A 25794-nucleotide genomic window follows, 5' to 3' on the forward strand; every position below is an offset into this window, starting at 1 on the left:
AGTTGATACAGTGTCGTTAAGAAAAGTAAAGAAAGAAAGATAAAACCGTATTATATTTTTCCATGAGTGTATTAGAGTTACTTACTTACTTAATTACTTACTTACTTACTTACTTACTTACTTACTTACTTACTTATGGCTTTTAAGGAACCCGAGGTTCATTGCCGCCCTCACATAATCCCCAATCGGTCCCTATCCTGAGTAAGATTAATCCAGTCTGTACAATCATATCCTACCTCCCTCAAATCCATTTTAATATTATCCTCCCATCTACGTCTCGGCATCTCCAAAAGTAGTTTTCCCTCCGGCCTCCCAACTAACACTCTATATGCATTTCTGGATTCGCCATACGTGCTACATACCCTGCCCATCTCAAACGTCTGGATTTATTGTTCCCATTTATGTCAGGAGAAAAATACAATGCGTGCAGTTCTGCGTTGTGTAACTTTCTTCATTCTCCTGTAACTTCATCCCTTTTAGCCCCAAATATTTTCCTAAGCACCTTATTCTCAAAAAATCTTAACCTCTGTTCCTTTCTCAAAGTGAGACTCCAAGTTTCACAATCATAGAAAGCAACCGGTAATGTAACTGTATGAGAGTTACAGCTTTCAACTTAATTTAAATAATATAATAAAAATATTGGCATTTATAAGGTCCTTTATTGCAGCCACCGTTCATACCTAATGTCAACCCCTTCGTTTTCGTCAGTCTCTCTTTCAAGTACGGCTTTACTACTTCTTTTTGCAACTCTAGGAGAAATTTTCTTTTTCTGTTCGGTGACAATTTCTCAATCAGGGTTTTTAGTTTTTCAGATTACATAATGCAATAACTCCTGCAACGTCTATGATGTTCATTAACAACAAGAAAGTCCTCCTGTTGCAACAGCAGGAATATTCACTCACAATTTTATCCATTTTGTCTGCTGTTCCTTCAGTTTGATTGTATAATATGTGTATAATATCTGGCTTGTATCCATTTTATTCATTGACACAATTGTCATTATGGCGCCTGGAACTTAGGAGAATGACTGCCTTATTTTTTATTATTTTTATTTACTTATTTATTTTGGCACATGCAAGACTAAAGTGAGATTCCTATTCAAAGAAAACATTGTTGACAATTATTTCCTAGCAGGCATAGGCTAAAGTATTGATGGACTCCCAGTTTTGTTTTTCCTTAGTGTTTCTGTCAGAGAGTCCAGTTTCAAAAGCTCTTGAACCAGGGAAACACTGGTAAAGCAATTGTCGGTTGTGATTCCATGGCCTGATTTCAGTGAGTTTGTAAGGTCTAACATGACTCAGAAACCATTATTTTTTCTGCTGTTGACATTTCTTTTCCTGTATAAATCTGCATATTCACAGCATATGATGTTGCATGTGACATAACATCTATAATTTACACCACACTTTGCAAAATGTATCCATTTTAATTTCACGCTATTGAAGTCTGTGTTGTCGTACAAGAAACAAAAGTTGCATTATTGAGAGACGCTAAACAAAGCGTCAATAATGAATTAAATAAACCGAAATCTAGTAAAGAAAGGAAAAACACAGTGAACATATTTTACCAAGCGATGTACAACCACAGTTTAGTATATACAGTCACGAAACTCAATACTTAGGGAATATGCATCCATAGATAGTTGCTAACCACTAGGATCACTACTATCGCCCTATCACAGACAATGCGAAATAGTACCGGCACAGTCTATTGTTCCTAGTACTCTCAACAACTCAAGCTTCGTGACTGTATATATTAGACTGGTACAACGTACCCCATATCATTTTCAGAGGTTTAGTTAATAAAATGCGATTTCGTTTTTGCTATGGGCTATATCATGATGTTCAGTAATGTGTATTTGAAAATGTAACTATGTATGAAATACCTACAATAAGTTTACTGCATACAATAATTTAAAAATTACGACTGGAGTACAGTTGTACCCCGCTTGGTGTACGAAGGGTTAAGATGTGTTCCTCGGGAATTAACCTACAATGATTACTGATTTCTTGCTGCCCCTTCAATGACATCTCACTGCTTTTGCTTGGACTTCACAATTTCCTCTTTCACCGATCTGCTTTCTTACTCTCATTAATCCGCTCATTTCTCTGCAGAAACAGGTTTCATTAATCTCGTATATACTCTTCATGCGGAGAAAATGTTCAAGGTTGCTGATACGTAATTTTAATTACATGAAACAAGAGATCGATAGCCATGCTTCTCTGTCTTTCTTTGTAAAGTAGACGCTGTACACAGCACGCACTTCCCACTTACTAGGCCTACTTCTTAATTAATGTTCTGTGTTCTATAGTTGAGGAGTAGGAACTTTCTTTCGTATTACTGAAATACAGTTTCAATATTTAGTTTGAAAAAACACATTTGTTTCAGAAGCACAAGTATGAAAATGAATATTAACTTTAATACAGAACTCGACGTCAGCTATTTATACTGTATGTACTTCTACAACATAAAACGGTACATATTAGTAAGAGTAATTAAAAATGTCGAATAAAATAATTTACTTTTGGTGATGAGTAAATGCAGGATGTATGGCAAAATACCTTTTTTATTGTGTGGAAGTAAATCATTATTTGCATAGATATAAATGTGATTTGGAGTAAATCAAAGTGATAGGGCCAATTTTTATTGTGCCTATTTTGCCCTTTTAAGGTGTTTCTTAGCAATATTTCTTGTTTATTTGTAATTTTCTAATTAATTGTAATGTAATGTGTATGAAATTTAAGTATTTCAAAAAATGACTACCTTCACTAACAATAATAAATAAAAGTAATTTACTTCGATGCTTAATCTGCTAATAATCGTGCTTTAATACTATTGATGTAATATGAATAATGATCGACAATCCACAGTTACAAATATAATATTGTCATGTTTTCATAATACCAACAATCAGCTTTATAATTTTAAATATTAAGCTCGTTCTCATAGAAGTTGTCACGTAACATTTCCAATTGTTTGCTGTCATGTTTTAAAATCTGAATGTTACAATTTTGTGCTACACGTGTTTATTATTGTAGGAGAAAGAAATTTGAGTGACGAACAGTCAGTTATTGCCGGGTGACAGAAGATATAAGATTGGCTAGCTAGAATACCTAAATTCAGTAAACCATTGAAAAGTAAACTTCATGCTTACGTTAGTGAATTTGATACCCATGGAACAGTTTTGTTATATAAGGTTAAGACAGTTAATCACGAAGAAAAGTCTTTTATAAGTCAACATGTGTCACCTACGAAGTAAATGTGTGTTATGTTGATATGATTTAAATTTATTGCTAAACTATATTATGCCTTTTTAAAATGTATAATTCCCTTTTCAAAGATTATTGTGCCTTTCTTTTTACGTTTTATTGCCTTTTTTACCTGCCTATTTTAACTGTTATTAATGACTAAACATCCGGGCTCTAGTGATGGGTGTTTAAGAGATAAAGTTATTATTCCACCCCACGAAATCTTCTGTAAAATTTCCTTCAGTTATTTCTCCAAGTAAATGTACCTGAAGGACACAATAGCTACAATCTCCAAGTTTCAATTCAAATAAAAATATTGAGTACCGTGAATCCACTACGAAAATATTATTCTAATAAAATTCCACACAACATTCATTGCAAATCATTTTCTGTCTCCCACTCCTTGCCCAATTTGATGTGGTCTCTCAAAACAGTATTCAGGAGTGGACATTCTGCTACTCTGTTCAAGCCTATATCTTTCACGATTGTAGAATATCCCACATTATTTTACTTTGAATGTTGACATATTCTCATTGACAAAAGAAGTAAAGGAGAAATTCCAAATGTAATACTGGACTTTCATCTTCAATTTCATCTCACAATCTTTCATGAACTATGCAATCGGTAGACCTAAGTGCAGGTCAGTTTGTGCTAGAAAGTTTGAATATTTTTATGAAAAGACAAAATATGGATAAAGAATACTTTGCTGAAGAATTGAAAGTTGATATGGAAGTTGAATATATGATGCTTAAATATATAGGGTGATTCACGAGGATTTACCGTCTTTTACGAAGCTTATTTTTGAAGACATTTTGACCAAAAAATGCCATATAAACATAGTTCCTATTCTCAATATTTTCAGTGTTACACTAATTTAAAATTGTTTGTAAAATACTTTTTTTTCTTTAATTTGAAGGTAAAAGAATAATACAGATAGAGAATGAACCATTCAGAAGTATCATTTCTTTAATTGGCAAGTATTATGAAGCTAAAAATGTGCTGTGAACTCCTTAGTTGCTTGGTACAGACATCTTTTTCTATTTTTAACTAGAAAATTGCATTATTCTTACGCACTTATCACAATAATTATTACAAATCACACCACTTCCACCGACTTAATTATTTGCAGTTCAATTTTACATTCTAATTTACAATCTTGGAGAGTTTACAACACATTTTTAAAAATGTCGCCGTCCGCTTGAGTACACTTCGCCGCACGCTTGTGAACGGCACCCGTCGCGCTACGTAACTGCATACGGCTATCTTTGATTTCCGTAGCGCTGGCTGCTGACTGCACGCTGACCAAGATCACGCGTTCACAGCAATGCTTTCCAATAAGGAAACGTAACTCTGTAAATATTGAGTAGGACCCATGTTTATATATCTTCAGAAGATAGAATGTCTTCGGAAATAAGCCCCGTAAAGGACGGCAAATCCTCGTGAATCACCCTGTATGCATCCAAGTAGCAAGTGTTGTGTTTGAACACACAAAAATATGTTGCTAGAGAAGATTTATCAGTGATTAGTCGAAAAGTGAGAACTCTAAATTTCTTAAACAACAGGGCGCAATTTCTGTTCTCATTATATACAATTCACATTCTGTGATTGTGTATCTCATCTCCTTTGAAATATATTGTATTCGGTTTGAACCTCGCAACAAAACTTTTAAATTTCTAGTTACTGTGATTAGCTAAAAGTGATCTAAAAGTGGAATGTGTGAAATAATGAGAGTTGATTTGTATATATTACTAAAGTTATAAGGTAATTATGTTTGTGATATGTATCTTTTAATTATAGAATGTTTGTCATGTGTATCTTTATGATATTCTAAACTTACTCGTACATTAGAGCAAGTCATTTTTATAGCACTTTACAATTATAATGTTATACTTGTTCCATTTCATCACACCGGTAATGTCACAACCGCAACGATACCAACATTTTGAAAAAAAGAAAATTGTCACTTCGCAAGAAGTGTAAAAACAAAACACTAATTACTGCAGTGGCGAATCGTGATATTTTTTATGTAGGATATGAGATTGACGACTGATGACCAAGACAGAAACTAATATTAATAATAATATAACATTAGTAATAATAATAATAATAATAATAATAATAATAATAATAATAATAATAATAACAGAGCATGCAAACTCAATACAAGTAGACCTATGTTAGTCTTTGACTCACCATTCTGGAAGTGGCAAATTTATTAGTAGTGAAGTTCGATTCTCCTCCCCATTTTAGTTGCGAAGATGGCTCCTAAGCCATTGTACTGCCCGATATTTACCAATGTTCCGTCGTACGTTTGGGCAATTAATTTCTTACTATAGATAAATTCTTCTAAATGCTAAAATAATATAACAGATATTCTTTCGGCTGTCCTGTCATCTGAAAGTCCTGTTGATTCTTGTATTTATTATAGCTTATTTTATTTATGTTTGTATAATATTGTTTTTTATTAATTTAATTTTTTATATTATATCACTTTAAATTATTTATTATTTCGTTTATTCTATTCCTTTAAAATTTACCAATGAACTGCATTTAAGAAGGCTACATGGGTACTTGAAAATTCTTATTATAGTCTCTGACAGAGTCTCCATCACCCAGAGAGAAGGGTCGTAGTACAGTATTAGGATACGCGGTCATATCCTCAAACGCGGTTAAACTCAACCCATACCCCGCCCTCCGCATCCTTCCCTGTCCACTAACTTCACTGTTAGAAGTACCGTTTGCTGTAAGATATTTGGATGGTTCCTCGGAAATTATTTCTGAGCTGTGCAGTGGCGACACCTCACGACAGAAAGTGGAATCTTAAAGGAAATTAATACGTCGGGACGCATTGAAAATCAAATTTGTAATTAAAAGGTTTTCGGAGGAGTTAACATATATTTTCTATCCTCAGAGGCACGGAATTAAACTGTAGAATCATCCTCATATCCTTCATGGAGAACCGTTCTTAGAATAGATGGTATACTAACATATAAATATTGATTTAAAGGTTTCAGTTACCAAGAAGAATATAAATATGTCCTTAAAGACAAACAATTAGTGCAGGTAATTTTTTCACACCCGTAACAAAATGAAAATACTTTTTCTCATCTTAGATAAATGTAATGCATTGAAACTTTTCAAGATGAAAGAATATAAAGACCAGTATTGGTATAAAAGTAGGCGCTATACAGTATCCTGTGATAGTCTGGTAACGTCTCAAACTAATTCATATGTGCTAAAGAGCCTGTATTTTGTCACACTCGTAACAATGGAATTACCTTACGGTTCGTTGCAGAAGATGTAATGCAAAAGTTTTAAATGGATTAAAGTGTCGTGATTATTATAATCACTTTCATCCTTGTTGTGCTAAACTGCAGTATCTAATAATATTGTGACAGCAGAATACAATGCATTAGTTTGTTGCATTACAGTTACTGTTACTCCCGAGGATGAAGTGCTGTGTGATGCGTTAACTGGTAGTAATAAATTAGGCATTCGCGTTGTGAAATATGTTAAATCAAAAATATATTATGAAAGAATTACGTGAAAGGATAAATACACAGGGTTGTTTCCGATCACTGATAACGAATTAGAATGACAGAATGTGTGTCAGGAGTCACACGACAGCTGAACTGTGGCGCGAAGTAACAGACCAGTAGTGAGTGATATCATAGTCAGAGTGCACGGCGACTCACAGCAGAAATTCCCAAGAAAATCGAGCCTTTTTGCGAGGGGTACATAACAACCTTTCCGATGCCAAGTAGAGTTAAGTGAAAGTAAAGTAAAGCCTGCAATAAACGAGGTTTAGTTATTTCCAAGAAAGGCAACTTCTGTGTACTTAATAGGATTGGTAAAGCCCGAATGGAATTAATTTGTATCATCTCGTGGGGTGCGGCGACTTGTGACGGGAGGTGGATTTGCTTGCTTTTCCACTCTGGAATTAATCCCATCCAAGCTTTGCCAGTCTTATTAGGTACATACAAGATGCCTTTCTTGAAAAAAACGAAACCACGTATTTTGCTGGCTCCTATGATTTTCACGTAACTGTACTTTGCATCGGAAAAGGTTGTTATGTACCCCTTTCAAATTCGTTATCAGAGATAGGAAACAACCTTGTAGGCCTACTGACTAAAAATGTGATGCTCCTTAAACATTGTAATAATTCAAAACCTTTGATGATCCCTGAAATTAATCAAATACATAAGTATTCCGTCGGTAATAATAAAACTAATCCTCGAACAAAGAAAATACATAGCAATATTGTGAGTGAGAACAAAAAAACTCAAAGTGAATTATGGATTGACGTTTCTGTAGAGAGAATAAATATTCTACAGTTAAATGCAATAAAGAAGTGGAATTGAATAACACAAATATTCATGGTGTGCCCAAGTCAATTTTTCTTCATCTACTATATATAGGCTTTCTCCGGATACCGAACTTGCAAGTGCAATGAATTATTTTGAAGACAAAATGTTCCCTAAGTACCTGATGGAAAGCTGTCGTCTAGAAACCAAGATTTTTACCCTCATTTTAAGATAAACTTGTGTGAAAAACATCCTACTGCGGCATTGGATAAAAATTAATGACCTAAAAACTCTTGTGTTAGGCGCTTTTTATCCCGTTAAAAATTAAATACCAGTTAGGTTCTTGTTCCAGGCATGTTCTTAACAATTTAAGTATATTTTCCTTAAATTCTAGATCTGAATAATAAAGTATGTGCATTAGAATTTATTTGGAACGAATTTAACAATTTTGCTTTTGTGTAACTAAACTCTAGTGTACTCAGCAAAATTATTTTTTTCTAAGTCGTCTGGGTATTGAACTAAATATGTCTCTATACAGAGTGAACCGTAAGTAATGTCATTAATTTCAAGAAGATATTCTTAGATATATTTCTAACAAAAAAGTTTACTACTATTTTTCTCGCTTTTTACTGCCTTTTCGAAAAAAAAAATATATGAAACACTTCATAGCGTAATTTGGGAAAGCTATATGCTCAGTCAATTCAAGAGAACAGTGTATTATGATAATAAATGGCTTAAAGAATTTTAGTTTTGTCCTTTAAATGTGCAAATATTTGATCTGAATAAATGTAAGTTCTCGCTCTGCAAAGAAATTTAAAACGTGATGCTCTCTGACAACGCTGTAAAGGCTATTGCCTGGAGAGATGCAGCTCGCGTATGCGAGGAATGGGTGAGACAAAGAGAAATGTAAACAATAACACAGCTGCTTTTAAAGACTGCTCGGGAAATTTGATTTTTTATATGTAAGTTTACCGATTACTACTATAAAAATTAAAGTGGGTTGGAACTATTTGTAATTGGCTAAAGAAATTGCTCCTAGTTCGAATAAGAGAGATTTTTTTTAATCATTAGGCCTAATTAGATTTGTGTAACATAAAATAAGTTTTTCTTACTGATTGTATTCACCGAATATTTAATTTAAATTAAATCAAAGAGTTTAAAAGTAACGTTTAAAATTTTGTTTATACCTTAACGTAAAAAAAAGCATATCGTATTTTTATTTTTTCTTTATAGCTTTAAAATGTTTTAAAATGTGTGTTTTTATAACGTAAAATAAGCATAATTTTTGTTTACGATCTCTAGAATATTCAATTGAAATGGGAGTGTAGGAATATTTCTTTATCGTTTCAATTTAGCTTGAAATTAGCATATCTTATTGTTTGTGTTCTCTCAACATTTAATTGAAATTAGATTGTAGAGTTTATTTTAAATTTTCCAAGATTTTGTTCAACGTGAAATGAGCATTGTTCATTGTCCATTCTCTAACATAGTTTAAAGACAAAAATAAAATGGTATATCATCAATATGTTTTTCTTACGAGTTTACAAAATTGTACAAACTTAGACACAAAAATGACCGCTTTCCTGCAGTATTAATTTGTCTGAGTTCACCTTCGAGCAACGCCTGGTTCACAAGAGTAGGGAAAGAATGTTTGTTTTGCATCTAATTTGCTCCTTGAATATATATTCGTTATAGATTATTCGTAGCATTTGACAGAAAGAGCTACAAACAAACAAAACAAAAGGAAAACAGTGGGAAGTCGTGCGTAAGAAATTCCTTCACGTGTAAACCTAAGCTCTCACGGAATCAACCGAAGTCATCCGAAGGGTACTTAGCGTATGGCAGCCGGTCATTTTTTTGTATGAGACTGTACATGGCAATGACCTTCCACTTCCCTATTCAGAGTAAGCCAGGTGAAGGTGCTCTTCAAAGCAACACGACTTAATGTGCACTCCCTTCTGACTGCAGCGTTGCACGATCTCATAGTTCATGTATTTTAAAATGCACGTTTTTCTGGAAAATTACGTATTCAAACATAGCAAAATGGTATTTGACTTTTTGTTGCTCTTTACTGAATGAATCATCTACCAGAATTAAAGACATACGGTTGATCCTGTATATTGCAGAGACTTTTTGTCCATGGTGTTGCTGTTACATTTCTTAAACACGGTGTCAAAAACCAGTTTTTGAATGTTTGTAAGTAACGTAGTGAGAGAAATTTACTATGAAGTTAGGGTAAACTAGGTAGTTATTGACCAGTATACGGTGATTGACCGCTTCCTTTTTTCAAGTATATTGTGAATAAACCACGATCGTGATTTCACTTTTTGCTGCATATACCTCTAGTAACAACCCTTATTTGTGGTTAGTTGTCGTTCATCCCACTGAGTTAGTGTCTATTGTCTGAGAGGACTGAAATCGATTGGAAATGCAACTGAACGTAAACAAGTATAAGTAACTAGAGTAATTGCTAAGAATACTGCACACAATAATTTATTTATTCTGCAAAGAATACATAAATTCTGGTGCTCGTTTTTACACTCATAGTGTGAGAAGAGGTATAAGGTTTCCGTCCACAGAATATTATTTTGTAAAAGTTTTTATATGACATAAAAATGCCCCGTGGTCAATCACTATAAAGTGAATGGCCGCAAACTACAGTGATTGGTCGTTTATAAATTATTTGTTAGAATAACGACCAATGTGCTCCAATTCTATGTTTTCGGTTAAATTATGAGGATTTTTACAGGACTGATACTATATTATAATGCCTAATACAGTTAAAGTGCATTATATAGAGGAAGCTTTACGAAACGCTATAGAACCTGTCCGCAATGGAATTGGTTTAAATGAAGCTGCCAAGAAGTTTGGTGTCCTAAAAGCAACCTTAGCGTCCAGAAACAAATATCCCGTGGAAGGAAAAGTGTCCTTTGGTCCTCGACCAGTGCTGGGTGAAGCCATTTGTAATATCATCAGAGGAATGACACACACACTTGCTTCTGATAAGGCACAAAAGAGAAAAATGGAAGAAGAGGCAAGAGAAGAAAGGAAGCGAATAAGAGATGAAAGTAAAGGCAGCGAGAAGAGTTTTTTTTATATTTTTTAATTTTCTTTTAAATTGGTTATTTAACGACACTGTATCAACTGCGAGGTTATTTAGCGTCGATGGGATTAATGATCGCGAGATGGTATTTGGCGAGATGAGGCCGAGGATTCGTCATAGATTACCTGATATTTGCCTTACGGTTGGGCAAAACCTCAGAAAAACCCAACCAGATAATCAGTCCAAGCGGGAATGGAACCTGCGCCCGAACGAAACTCCGGATCGGCAGGCAAGTGCCTTAGCCGACAGAGCTACGTCGGTGGCGAAGAGTTCTTAATGAGAAAGATCAGAACAAGAGAAACGAAACAAGCAAGAAAAAAGTGAAAACTGTGAAAATGTGTTGTTCAATCACTAATAAGTGAGCATTCAATGACTGTGCAGTAGACGGTCAATCACTAATAAGCGTGTGGTCAATAACTGTGCCATAGGAGGTCAATAACTGTAAAAGTGGGCTTGTTGTGTTTATTTAATTTATCTTTGCATTAAAATTTTATTTTTCCTTTTGTTTATTGATTTTGATTTGTTTCTGAATCTTCACTTGATCCAATGCCTTTAAAATTCTCTCAATAAGTTATCACTGTTTTCAGCTATTTCATTGTTTTATTATTCATTAGCTTAAGTGGTCAATCACTATACAGTTTACCCTATATGCTTTAATTATTTTATTATCTGTTTTTCTTTCCCCCGACGGTGACAGAAACATGTTTCTAAAGGCTTTGGACTTACTACTCATTTGAATAACATTTTATAAATTTCACATCATAATATACGGTGATTTTAATATTGATGTCAATACCAATTTTGCTCTTACGTTACATTTTCTAAATATTCTGAGATCGGAAAATTGTTTTTGTTTAATAATAACCCTACCATTTCTAATTCATATTAGTAATTTTATATTGAGAAAACATCAATTATATTTCAGAAGATATGAAAACGTAAATACAAAGAATGAAATATTTCAGCAACATAAATTCCTGCCATGGTAACGAAATGAGTTATTATATTATGTTTTTCGAAATACAATTGATAACTTCTGAAACACAAACGACATTTTTTCAAATAAAACTGACAAATCTGAAGTACAAATGGTTAATTTCCAAGTGAAATTTAAGAGTGTGATCACAAAACTCATTCAGTCCATTTGGCCATTTTTGTGATTTATACATATGATTATGTTTGAGACTTCTATCATTATATTTTAATCGTGTTTTCTTACAAAACAATGCTAATGCCTGACTAAAAATTTGTGTTGTGCATGTCATTTGAAAACTCGCTCAGTCCGTAGACCGGTGAAAAAAAAAAACTAGCCCAGTCCTTTCATAAAAATAGACTTAACGCGTTTTGAGATCACACTCTTCAATTGAGATCTGAATTATAAATAATTATTTCTGAATATCAATTGTATAACATGAAATTCATATGATGCTTTCTGGAATACAACTGGAAAGGTTGTAGTGCGATATGCTCCCGAGTATATTTCGCAGAGCTGTGTTTTAATTGTGTGTTTAAATGATAGGCCTATAGCAAAGTTCTAACTTTGTCTCCGTAGTCAAGTTTGCTTCTACTTTAAGGGCTCATACTTTAGTTTGAGAATACTGTAGTCCGCACCTTAGTGGTGCTATGGTTTTAAGCACGTTAAGCCGGCCACATTCTTTTAGAGTTGTGATACGTGTTATCCAAGTTAGTTTTTGGTCGAAGATTAATCCTAATAATTTTATGTATCACCACTTCAATGGGTCTTCCATGGAGAAAAATTTTAGCTTTGGAAAAGTGTGGAGGATGTTTTGAGAAGCATGTGCACTTAGATTTGAGCCGATAGAACTTGAAGCAGGTTCGTGACGCCCATGATTAAATATTTGTTGGAACGTTCTGTAGAAGGTCTTTGGTCTGAGACTTATTTCCTTAGCAGAAGATAAGATTAGCAAATAACCTTTCACAAGTGGAGAAGTACAATGGCTAATGTAATTAATTGCAAGTACAGATCTTTTGTTATATCTCTGCCTCTGTGCATTTTCAAGAGATCTGTAGAAATAGGATAACAGTAAGTACGGAACCTTGAGGGACATCGTTTTCTATGGTAATTAGTTTGAACAGGACACCATTTTAACGGGCCCTTATCATATGGTGTTGAAGGAAATTCTGGATAAAACGAAACATATTAGCTCTTATTTTATGGTATTATAGATTTCTGCGTATATGGGTTCCCCGTGTCATATCGTAAGCTTTTTCGATGCCTAAACTCATTGCCATGATATGTTGTCCGTCATCGAAGACATCTTGATTTCTGATTCCAGTATAACCAGTGGTGGAATAGAATTGTCGAAAACCGCATTGTGAATGTGGGAGAATTTGTTGTGTTCTAAAATCCAATGATTTTTTATACCTTTTAAAAGGACTTTGTACATTTTACATGTAAGACTGTCGGTCTGTAATTGTTATGTAATGTTAAATTTTTATTGAGTTTGGAAATAGGTATCACTATGGCAGATAGCCACCGGTCAGGAAAGATTCTGATGGAACATGTTACTTTGTGTTTAGGGTGCGCTTTGGTGAAATATTGTAAAAGAGTCCCTTCCGTTTCATCCATATTGAACACATCATACAAGACATGCTTTTTCCTCACTCGTTTATTTTCATGCAACCAGTTATTTGCACCTTCATCAGCTTTACATGTTTCAATAGATATCAGTAGGGGCCTAATGATGAAATCTAGTGTATCTTATGGAAACGATACAGCCAACAAGAGGAACAACTGAAGTGCTAATTGCCGAATTTTGTGAAAATTTCATTTGTTTTTCTCTCAATAATACGCGCACTTAAATGTATATTGAAAGCGTACATATGGTTGAGCCCGTCTAGAAGTAATATTTCGAAGTATTCGTGTTTACAATAATGCAATTGTTTATATTATTTTTTTCGAAATCTGATACAGAAATATTACTGATTTCTTCATTACCGTTAATTATTGTATATTAGGTAGATTTGGCGATTCCATATTACTTCAGAATTGTAGTTTTATTCAGTGCACTACGGTCTACTTCCTCTAGAATCTGGAGCTCGATGACTTTCTTCTTGGTCATTTCCCGTGTCTTACTGCTTGCAAGTTCACTTTCCACTGCCGTCTTCGCTTATGTTTGCTATATCAAAACGAGGAACAGTGCTTTCAAGCGAAGGGAGAAGAGCACTGTATAAACAGAACGGATGGGACACATCAGAGTTTCGAGTTTAGTGAGATGAAATGATGCAAGAGACTGGAAAACTGTTCGTATTTCATGCTCACCGGAATTCATGTTCACCGATAAGGCTTTACATAAGGAACAGTATACATTAGTGCATTTCTGCCGAGGCCAATATAATGTTTAGCTTATGTTAACTGAGGCTAAGCAAATTAATGTTAGTGAGGTTTGACTGTATCTATTTAACGTACAGTTCCCCAAAAAAGGAATGAGATGACTATTAGTCGTTGAAAATTAAAGTTCTACAGCGCGGTTCACGCGATATCGACGTAGCCAGGAAGACATCTGGTCGTGCATGCGTGAGACTATTTCCATCCTGCTCCAAAGTGAACACACAGTGCAAAATGTTATCAGTTGATTCTGAACAAAAAAGTTTATATGAACATATGCCTTATTAATAAAAGTGTCTTACATACAGCTGTTTGAAAATCACGGGCGTCAGTCTCATGTCCTTCATCAGCACTCACATGCGGACACAACCAAAACGACATTAGGTTGTACTAGGAACAATTAAACATATCCTCGGCGTTGGATCGGTCGCAGTGGAATCATTTCTTGGCCACCAAAGTCACCCGACCTTACTCTATTTAGATTACTGTGTGTGGGGTTGGCTTAAGATCGAAGTCTACAAGCGCAAAGTGGAAATTTATCGCTCGCATTTTACATGCTTGTGATCAAGTAAAGGAATGTTCGAATCAGCTCAGATCAGTAACACAGCACCTATCTACAAGAGCAGCAAAGCGCGTTCAAGTTATCGGTGGACTTTTTTAACATTCTCTATAAAGAAAATTACACACTTAAACAGAACATAAGGTAACAATGTTTTAATTTACTGTCACCTGCACTTTTCCCGTTCCTCACCGTTTCCATTAGTTTTCTCCGAAAAAGTTAAGAACAGGACATATGTTCATATAAACTTTTTTGTTCAGAATAACCAATATTATCACACCTCAAACCACATATCTTTCCTACTGACTCACTCTGTATAAAAGTATGTTTAGAAAACGCGTCAGTGTGATCCTGGATCAAAAATAAGAACAATTCCTTATATGAAAATTTGATGGAAAATGCTTATTTATTGGAGAAATGGTCATACTTTATTATTTATTTTTTTGTTGTTGTTTCACAAGTACATGTTTGGAAATTTGTCATTTAACGTTTACAAAAGGTGTTCAATGTATCCCCTCCATTGTATACACATGCCTGAGCACGACATACACACGACTAGTGAGATCGCTCAAACACCATGTTGTCATCACGGATCAATTGGCATGCATTTTCAACACGTTGGAATAGCTCCTCTGCATCATTCACTGGTATTACATACACTATAGCCTTCAAGTGACCGCAAAGGTATAACTCTAATGGAGTGAGGTCCCGTGATCTCGGTGACCAAGGCACTCGACCACCGCGTCCAATCAAAACAAAAACAATGTCCTACTGTCTTGCCCCTGTGTTGCTTTTAAACAAACACTGGTACAAAATCAAAGAAAAACAACAGAGTAATATGATCAGATACTTGTTAAAACAAATCACTATTACTCCAATAAATAACCATTTTTTTCTAATTTTCATACAAAGAATTGAGGGCTTTGCCGGAAGAAAGGCGGATAGACCTATACGCCCTTCTTCGGGAAAACTGTTTAAAATGTAGTGAATAATTATAGTAGCGAAATTTTGTTTTGATTGCACTGTACAGCTGTCAAAAAAAAAAGTGGCCGCACTCGTGAACAGCGAATATTTTCAAAGTCCACTTCGGGTCGCGGCGATGTTACACGATGCATGTGCTTGTACAAGCAGTTCCGGAACTATGAAAGTGTTCCATATCTACGCCTCGTGGACCCGTGGTAGAGTGCTTGTTTAATGATTCAAAGGTTCTGGGTTCGGGCCTTCTTCAAGTTTTCATTTTATTTTTTAATCTTTCTTTAGCGATGTAAATGATATTCAAATTATCATTTATATCCAGTTATCGTTCTTTATGGATATCACGTTATTTATATTTTGTTATCGTTCTTTAGAGATATGAACAAAATTCAGGTCATCATTTGTATTCTGTTATCGTATTATAACGATATGAATAATAATTATTATTGTATTTCCAATGGGGGTTAGCCGTATTTTACATATGTATATTAGAGCTATAGTTTTATACACAAAAAAGATAAGCATAAAGAGAAATGGAAAAGAAAATTAAATTAGCTTACGCCATGTAAACAAAACATAAACAATCCGTAAATTAGGCATTGCGATTGCAAAACAAATATCAGGTATCAATTTGTAACATACAAAAACATTAACAACACACATACGTAACACTTCTATAACACAAATATGCAGCTTTCCGTACCATACATCATAAATTAATACACAATAGTCACACAAACACAATCAAACCATAATTACGACATTGCGACGACATCAAGCATCACATAACTGACTCACATACATAACAAATCAAGCATCCGTTACAACACATACACTTCAACATAGTAACCACACTTTTAAAAGTTACAAATTTGGCTCCAAGAAGAATAAATAGGACACTGTTACTAATTACTATTCTTCTACAATTCCTTAAATACATCTGTAATAAATCTGTGAAATTCCGATATGAATAATATTCACGTTGTTTATATTGTTATCGTTCTTTAGCGATTTAAATAATATTCAAGTTATCATTTATATTCTGTTTTCCTTCATTAGCATTATAAAACAATATTCAAGTTATTTATATTGTTATTGTTCTTTCGCAATATATTAATTAAACAAACCGATATTTATCATTTATATTCTGTTATCGTTCTTTAGTGAGACTGTATAAATAATATTCAAGTTATTTATATTGTAATCGTTCTTTAGCGATATAAATAACATAAATGTAATATTAGGTTTGGAAAAATCCAGTTGCATAATACTGGTATTAGTTTTTCTTTTTGTATTATTACATACAATTGAACCACAATAAAATGAAAAGGACTAACGAGGAATTGAACCTGAGACGTTGACATCTAAATTCCGACGTTCGTCCGCTGAGCTACGAGAGCAAAAGTGTGGAAACATTTTTGGAAAAATTGGCCCAATCACACTCTAAGATCTTCTGATGATTCGTAGAAGCTAGTCCAGGATGCGGGGGGCAAAGGCTAATTGAGATTTCCCGGTCTCTGACCGGGTCAAACATCCTGATAGAATTAATATTTAACCCTTGCCGTGACTTTCGGTGAAGTCCGGAGGGCCCAATTAGTCAAATCCACTCTCCTCATCTCCACGCTTGGGCCCCTTGGAATTTAATAAAATGCGAAAGAGATTGTGGTGTGCGGAAAGCAACGGGATGTTACCGCATTTAGGCCTATCCTTCCTAAGAAAACTGCAAACATGAACAAAGGAAGCTTTTAATAGAAGAAGAAGGATCTTCTGCGGACCTCTGGAAAAAGAACTAAGGAAGAGACTAGTGAAGTGCTTTGTGTGGAGTGTGGCATTGTATGGGGAAGGAACATGGACATTACGACGAAATGAAGAGAAACGAATTGAAGCATTTGAAATGTGGATGTGGAGAAGAACGGTGCGTGTAAAGTGGACAGGCAGAATAAGAAATAAATTGTGTTTGAAAAAGTGAGTGAAGAAAGAATGATGCTGAAACTGATTAGAAAGAGAAAAAGGAATTGGTTGGGTCTCTGGTTGAAAAGAATAATGGACAACATTAGGATATGTGGATCATATGCGGAGACTAAGAGGAAGGCAGAAAATAGGAAAGATTGGAGATTGCTGGGTTTGCAGTTAAAGACCTGCCCATGGACAGAACATTTATGTGTGTATGTTCAGAATGCCTGGAATATCGTGTCTAAGAACAGTCGCTATTTGCAAAGACTAGTCAATTCCATGCCCACTCGACTGCAAGATGATCGAGATAAGTGGAAGATAGACTAAATATTGAATTGTGGCTTTTTGTTTTGTTTTTTGAACGCTTAATTGTTTGAATATTTTAAGGCCGACGCCAGTAAATTTGTTATGTTTATGCCACGAAAGATATTTTATTGAGAATAAAATCTTTTTTCTTTCCATTTGCAGCCTCAATATCATAATGATAATGATAAACTCATGGCATAATATATTAATGAACCTGATGTTAATTACTAAAATAATCATAAAAGAAAAAGGAGCCATTATGTCTAGTTTGTCTCTCTCAAAAACAGAACAAAAAAGGACATAAAAAGCACGAGGTTGTAGTCGAACGCAGGACCTCATGAATAAGAGGCCTGAACGCTACCATTATGCTATCGAATAACACACAGTATACTTCAATTATAACTGTAGATATCAGGCAACGTGGTCCAACAACATGTAACATCGCCTGTCTCCGAATTGTAGCGAAGATACCCGAAGGGAACTTTGATACAGGAGAGCGGCCACTTTTTCTTTTGACAGCTGTACATACCTGCAGGACAGGGCTGCGTGCGTGTATAACATTTTATTCAGGTGCGTTTTAAAATCTTAGATTGCATGTATCTCAATTCGCCATATTGACGTATACGCCCTTTTTCCGGCAAACCCCTCAATTGTTCTTATTTTTGATCCAGGACCACGCTCACGCGTTTTCCAAACATAATTGTGGCTCACCCTGTGTGTATATTATTTGCTTATTAGTTTATTTTTGTATTTATTTATTTATATACTTATTTATTTATTTTATTTGTTTATGTATTTATTTTTTTTATTTACTTATTTATTTACTTATTTCTTTATCTATCTATCTATCTATCTATCTATCTATCTATCTATCTATCTATCTATCTATCTATCTATCTATCTATCTATCTATCTATCTATCTATCTATCTATCTATCTGTCTGTCTGTCTGTCTGTCTGTCTGTCTGTCTGTCTGTCTGTCTGTCTGTCTGTCTGTTTACTTACCTATTTCACTAATAATAAGCGGTATAACAACATCAATGTGCTCCTCATATGTAAGCAATATGTGCATAGGTCCGGAAATGCATAGATTCTGAGTTACAGGCTTTCACAACACGCCCTAACCAAAACATCTTTACAATATGAGGAACACATTCCTGAAGTTAATTTTTGGGATATCCTGTATCTATAATTCAATCGTACAATTTATAAATCAAATCAGATATCTTAATTTTGGGATTATTGTGATTACCTCTTATGTGTAATTCAGAGAACCAAATATCTTTTTTATAATTGTACGTATTAATTTATTTAATTTGAGCATACATTTAATAATTGTTAAAAAATAAACAACATTGTGAATGAACTGAATTCTTGCGAAATGCGTAAGAGGTATGAGAAGAAACTGGACAATTCGGTGACAATTATATTTTGTTAAAATGATTAGATTGCTTGTGCAATATTTTCCGAATAAATTCACTCGTAGATAACGGGATGTGGTCAAAATGGATCAGTATTTGAAGAAAAACCTATGTAGAGAGATAGCCGAGCACACTGACAGGCAAACAGACGCACGACATATCTGACAGTAGTTTTCAAGATTCATGAAAATGTATATTTGTGAAAATATCGAAATAGATTATTTGCAGCAAAAAGTTATCATGTGATTTCGAATCCACACTTTAAAACGGATGTGTGTAGAAACACGCCACGAATTTCCGATTTAGTAACCCTATAATCATTTACATACAGTATTGTGAAAATATCGAAGTAGATTATTTGCAGCAAAAATTTGTCATGTGATTTCGATTCCACACCTTAAAACGGATGTGTGGAGAAACACGCCCCAAATTTCCGATTTAATAACACTGTAATCATATACATCCAGTATAGAGTAAAACCTGGTTTGTGCAGGTGTCAAAAAAAAAAAAAAAGTGGCCGCACTCGTGAACAGCGAATATTTTCAAAGTCCACTTAGGGTCACGGCGATGATACATGACACATGTCTTTGTACAAGCAGTTTCGGAACTATGGAATTATTCCATATCTTCGTCTCGTAGACCAGCCGTAGAGTGCTCGCTTAATATTTCGAAGGTTGTGAGTTCGTTCCTTGTTCAAGTTTTCATTTTATTTTTTAATCGTTCTTTAGCGATATAAATAATATTCAAATTATTAATATTTTGTTATCGTTCTTTTAGCGATATAAATAATATTCAAGTTATAATTTATTATATTCTGTTATCGTTCTTTAGCGAAATAAATAATATTCAAGTCATCATTTGTATTCTTTTATAGTTTTTTAGCGATATAATTATCATTTGTATTCTGTTATCGTTCTTTAACTATATAAATAATATTCAAGTTATCATTTTTATTCTGTTATCTTTCTTTAGCGAAATAAATGATATTCAAGTCATCATTTATATTCTGTTACCGTTCTTTAGCAATATAAATAATATTCAAGCTATCATTTGTATTCTGTTATCGTTCTTTAACTATATAAATAATATTCACGTTATTTATATTCTGTTATCGTTCTTTAGCAATATAAATAGTATTCAAGTTATCATTTGTATTCTGTTATCGTTCTTTAGCAATATAAATAATATTCAAATTATCATTTATATTCTGTTGTTAGTGAATTCAAGGATTACTTAAGAAGTGTGCAGTGAAATATGGAAGAATAGTGATTAAGGATTAGGAGTAGGTCATGATGATTTTATTTAAATAGTGGGCAAAGAGTAGGCCATACTATAAAGATGGTAAGAGTAGATGAACTAAAAGTAAGGATTAGCCTAGATAGATATCAATAAGAACAAAGAGATAATATAGACAGTTATGAAGTAAATGACAGAGTGTAACATGATTGTAGTGAAATTGTAAATAAATAGGGACTGTAGGAATACGGAGTAGTAACGGAAATTGTTAGGTTTTGTTATGAACTGAAAATAGTAGAAGATAGGATTAGAAGATAAGCAGTGTTAGATAATAAACGTAGAAGTATAGTAAGCAACAAGTGTAGTGAATGAACATAGAGGACAAAGTGGATGAACAGATGAACAATGAAATGATGAATATGCGTCGATCTTAAACATCTGGTAGTGTAAAAGTTGTAAATAGTGTAAGAACGGGACTGCTGGACCGAATACAGAAATGCGAAGGACCAGCAGGACCAGAGAGATTAGTGTAAGAATAAACCATATCACCATATCACCATTTATATCCTGTTATGGTTCTTTAGCGATATAAGTAATATTCAAGTTATCATTTATATTCTGTTTTCCTTCTTTAGCGTTATAAACAATATTCAAGTTATTTATATTCTGTTATTGTTCTTTCGAGATATAAAAAATCCGTATTTTATATAAGTAATTTGTATAATACAAATAACCATTTTTTGCAAAATAGGTTATTTTATTTAAATAATTAATTATATATTATATAATATCTGATATTAATTAAAAAAAACGATATTATTATTTATATCCTGTTATCGTTCATTAGAGATCTAAATAACATAAATTTAATATTAGGTTTGGAACAATACAGTTGCTCAATACTGGTGTTAGTTTTTTTTCTTTTTATATTATTACATTATACTATCTTGAAACACAATGAAATGAAAAGGAGTGACGAGGAATTAATCCTGGCACGTTGACATCTAAATTCGGACGTTCTTCCGACTGAGCACCGAGGGCACAAGTATAGAAGCATTTGCGGAAAAATTGACCTAATCCTCCTCCAAAATTTTCTGATGATTTATAGAACTCGTCCAGGATGCGGGGGGGGGGGAGAATAATTGGGATTTTCCGGTCTCTGATCGGGTCAAAAATCCTGATAGAAATAATATTTAATCCTTGAGGTGAATTTCGATGAAGTCTGGGAGGGCTCAATTTGTGAAATCCACTCTCTTCACCTCCACGCTTGGGCTCCTCCCTGGGATCTATTAAGATGCGAAAGAGACAGTGGTGTGAGGAAAGCAACGGAAATTTACCGCATTTATCTTTCCCAAGAAAAACTGCGAACATGAGCAAAGGAAGCTTTTAATAGAAAAAGGAGCATATTCTGCGGATTTCTGGAAAAAGAACTAATGAAGAGACTATTGAAGTGCTTTGTATGGAGTGTGGCATTGTATGGGGAAGAAACATGAACATTACGACGAAATGAAGAGAAACGAATAGAAGCATTTAAAATGTGAATGTGGAGAAGAATGGAGCGTGTGAAGTGGACAGACAGAATAAGAAATGAAGTTGTGTTGGAAAAAGTGGGTGAAGAAAGAATGATGCTGAAACTGATTAGAAAGAGGAAAAGGAATTGATTGAGTCACTGGTTGAGATGAAACTGCCTCCTGAAGGATACACTGGAAGGAATGGCGAACGGGAGAAGAGTTCGGAGCAGAAGAAGATATCAAATAATAGACGACATTAAGATATGTGGATCATATCCGGTGACTAAGAGGAAGGCAGAAAATAGGAAATATTGGAGAATGCTGGGTTTGCAGTGAAAAACCTCCCCTTGGGCAGAACACGTCTTATTTATGTATTTCCAGGATGCCTGGTATGCCGTGGCAGAGAATAGTCGCTATTTGAAAAGACCAATCGATTCCATGCCCACACGACTGCAAGATGTGATCGAGATGTGCGGAAGATAAATATTGAATCGTGTCTTTTCTTTTGTTTTTGAACGCTTAATTGTTTGATTGTTCTAAGGCAGACGCCAGTAAGTTTGCTTTGTTTATGCCACGAAATATATTTTTGTTGAGAATAATAAATAATGATAAAGTCATGGGATAATACATTCATGAACCTGATGTTAATTACTAAAATAATCATAAAAGAGACAGAAGCAATTATGTTTATTTTCTCTCTGTTTCTTAAAAAACAAAACAAGAAAGAACATAAATAGTACTAGGTTGTGTTCGAATGCAAGACCTCACGAATACCAGATCGGTACGCTACCATTACGCTATAAAGTAACACACAGAATACTTTAATTATAACTGTAGATATCAGGCAACGTGGTCCAGTAACATGCAACATCGCCTGTCTCCGAATTGTAGCGAAGATACCCGAAGGGTACTTTGCTTCTAGAGAGCGGCCACTTTTTCTTTTGACAACTGTACGTAAATGGAGGGAAATTATTTAAATTACTCAGAACTCATAACTACGTAAAATATGTTTCAATTATAAGGTAATTTTCGAATAACTAGGAATCAGTTTAACAAAACGTATAGAAGTGAGAGTAATTAAGGATTCTTCAAACTTGTCCAAATATGTTTGTCAATAAAAGTGAATTTCAGTATTTAATATAAATACACTAAATACATGAAATTCTTCTTCATTCATAAACTCAGACATTAGAATATATTAATTACTATTTTTGATATTATACATGTTTATTACAAACCACTTGCAATTCCAATTTTTAATTTGTTGTGATTTGCCTCAACTTCCTTTATAAATCTAACTTTATCTTCTAGAGTAGCTCTTCCTTTTACTGTCACGCATGAATGCTAGACAGACACGGAGTGATCTGAAACTGTTTTAAAATGTTTGGAACATGTACCGGAAAAAAATAAACTGGCATGTGAAGATAGACCATGCCTGCTCTGTATTCGCCTGGGCTGTGTAAGTTTGCTGTATTATCGATATGAGTCCGATAGCCTTGAGATCACTGGTGTAAAAGAAAAAGCGATCTTCACTGTCACATGGCTTATAAGTTTTCCATATCCCACAGCTTGCCTTGAGATTTGTGGGAAATTATTATAATGTATTTAAAATCATATAATAAATCACGTGAAGTTAAATTGAAACTTTATTACGTGGCGCATCCAGAAAGTAAGTTTCCCTATTTTTTTTTTTAAAGAACACACTTTCAGGAATGCATTTATTGGCAACAGGTACAGCAAAGTTTCAGCTATTTTTCAACATAACCACCATCAGAATTGAGACATTTGTCGTATCGTGGGATCAACTTTTGTATCCCTCTGTAGTAGAACTCTGCCGCTTGTGAATGGAACCAGCGTGTGACAGACGTCTTCAGCTCTTCGTCGTTGCCAAAACGCTCACCGGACGACAGGAATTTCTTGAGGTGCAAGAAAAGTGAAAATCGCTGGGAGCAAGATCAGGACTGTAGGGTGGGTGATCAAACAACTTCCAGCCAAATTCCGTCAAAACAGCTGCTGTGCGCCGAGCCGTATGTGGACGAGCATTGTCGTGGAGGAGCACAACACCTGCAGTAAGCATTCCACGCCTCTTGTTTTGAATGGCACGTCGCAATTTTCGCAGTGTTTCACAGTAACGGTCAGCGTTCACTGTTTCACCGCTTGGAAGGAAGTCAATGAGCAGAATGCCCTTCCTGTCCCAGAACACCGTGCACATCACTTTCCGTACTGACAGCGTTTGTTTGAATTTCGTCCTGACCGGAGATCCACTATGCCGCCAATGCATTGACTGCTGCTTGGTTTCCGGGGTGAAGTGCGAAATCCAAGTCTCATCGCCCGTGACGATCCTGTCGAGGAACTCGTCGCCGTCATCGTGATACCGTTGCAGAAATGTCAGTGCTGCTCCTAAACGTTGCATTTTGTGTTCGGGTGTCAGGTTTTTCGGCACCCACCTGGCACATACTTTTTTGAACAGCAGGTGCTTAGTGACAATCTCATGCAACAAGGATCGCGATATCTGCGGAAAATGGCTGCTCAGCTCCGTAATCGTGAAGCGACGGTTCTCCATGATGCACTGCTGCACCAGCTCAACACGATCATCATTGATGAGGGACGGTCGCCCACTGCGCTCTTCATCATGGACACTTTGACGACCTTCGGAAAACTGCCTACACCAGCGACGCACCATCTGCTTACTCATGATGTTCGGCCCATAGACCTGACAGAGCTGCGGATGAATTTCAATTGGCGCAATGCTTTGTGCATTAAAGAACTTTATCACCGACCGAACCTCACAGGCGACGGGAGAAGGAATAAGAGCTTCCATTTCGGACCACTGCTGCCACGCTACTGGCACCAGGCGGGACCTGTCCGGCTTGCATATGATTGATACGTCATAGATCTGTTACGCATGCGCAATTGACACTGCTAATTCCGTTTACTTTCAAGGGGAAAAAATCGGGAAACTTAATTTCTGAATGTGCCTCGTACATATGAAAGCGAGAAAAAGAATGCGTAGAATTCAAACTCAATTTTTTTTTTATTTCTACTCAGAAAAGCGAATTATGTACGATACAAACGATAACTACGTATAACTGGGTTACGTATAACACAGGTTATATTGTATTATCAATTATTACGTAGGTCGAAATTTTGTCCATATGTTTCTAATTGTTCCTTGCATAAAGATCAAAATAGAAATTAAGACAAGATAATGGATCTTATTTTAGAAAGAGTTGTAAGTACTTCTTTGTGTGTGATGCGTTTTTTTCTCAGTTCTGAATCTGTTTCACGAAGTATACAGTGTGTCCACAAAAAAATTCCGTGATTATAAACTGTGATAATTTTGTAACTATAGATATTAGGAAATTCATACCAGTTTCATTAGAAAGAACGCTCAAAGTTTTTCAGAGGACATGTAATTGTAGTTGTTGACAGAAAACAATTCATGGCACCATAAGAAAAATAAGAAAAAAACGTTGTTTTCGCTCTTTCGCTTGTCATTGTGGTATTGTTGGATAGAAGCAATTCTTTAGACAGTTATGGTGAACTCACAGGAACATAGTTGGTGTGTATTGCAATACCATATCACACGGAGTGCAGTGAGAGTTCAGAGTGACTTCAGACGGGAGTTATAACATGCGGCACTTACTGACAAAACGATTCTGAGGTACAATATATACCAACTACGTTCGTATGGGTTCGCAATAACTCTATAAATTCTGCATAATTCACACTGAGTTGAAATGTAAACATTCACACCATTTAACACAATTTGCTTCTATCCAACAATGCCACAATAACAAGCGAAAGAGCGAAAACAGCGCCTTTTTTT

The 25794-nt window shown here is 34.8% G+C and overlaps 1 protein-coding gene across 5 annotated transcripts in view; it reads left to right on the forward strand.

The window, feature by feature from the left end:
* LOC138707912 (KN motif and ankyrin repeat domain-containing protein 1-like) overlaps positions 1 to 25794 on the forward strand; it is a 437992-nt gene that overhangs the window by 214577 nt on the left and 197621 nt on the right. The gene's annotated exons all lie outside the window — the stretch shown is intronic.

The sequence above is a fragment of the Periplaneta americana genome, chromosome 10 (genome assembly GCF_040183065.1).
Source record: "Periplaneta americana isolate PAMFEO1 chromosome 10, P.americana_PAMFEO1_priV1, whole genome shotgun sequence".
Classification (NCBI taxonomy): domain Eukaryota; kingdom Metazoa; phylum Arthropoda; class Insecta; order Blattodea; family Blattidae; genus Periplaneta; species Periplaneta americana.